A 727-nucleotide genomic window follows, 5' to 3' on the forward strand; every position below is an offset into this window, starting at 1 on the left:
TTAATTTCCTAACATTCCTCAAAATAATTGTGTACTTGGCCGAAACTTTGGTCTACAAAATAGACATGAGGCGTTTGTGGTCTGGGGATGGATTGAAGAGAGTAATAATACATGGCTGGTTTCACTTGTATTATAATAATTTTTCATTTATTAGTTTTGTCAATTAGCTTTGTGTTCCTTTTCAATCACAACAAGTGTTTGATCCAGATTTCTTTACATATCTATTCCTTCAACATGGAATAACGAATTTTCAACTTGCAACTATATGTAGTAATATATCGAATTATCCATCCAACTCTGCATGCATTGGATGTTGAATAGGTTAGAATAAATTATTTTATTAATTCAGATTATCTATATCGAATTACTAAAAATATATATTATAGTGCGAAAGTATATCTTTATTTATAAAATTAGAAATTAAAAATTTATGAAAGAGTTATTTCAGTCTTTCTCAATCAAAATTTTCTATATTTTTAGGACGGTTGAATTGCAATTCTTTTTATAGAAAAAGAGTTATTAAAATAGTTTTGGTATGCTGGGGATCGAAATCCTATTATTTATATTTAAATATACTACTTATTAAATCCTAAAATTTAAATAAAAATAGTATCTAAAGTCCAAAAAATAGTATCTGATTTTATTTTTATTTAATCCCAAATCAAAAGTAATTATAATTTATTCAATTTAAAATTTATAACAATAAATGAGATTACTATTATATAAG

This window comes from Arachis ipaensis, chromosome B04 (assembly GCF_000816755.2).
Source record: "Arachis ipaensis cultivar K30076 chromosome B04, Araip1.1, whole genome shotgun sequence".
Lineage (NCBI taxonomy): Eukaryota > Viridiplantae > Streptophyta > Magnoliopsida > Fabales > Fabaceae > Arachis > Arachis ipaensis.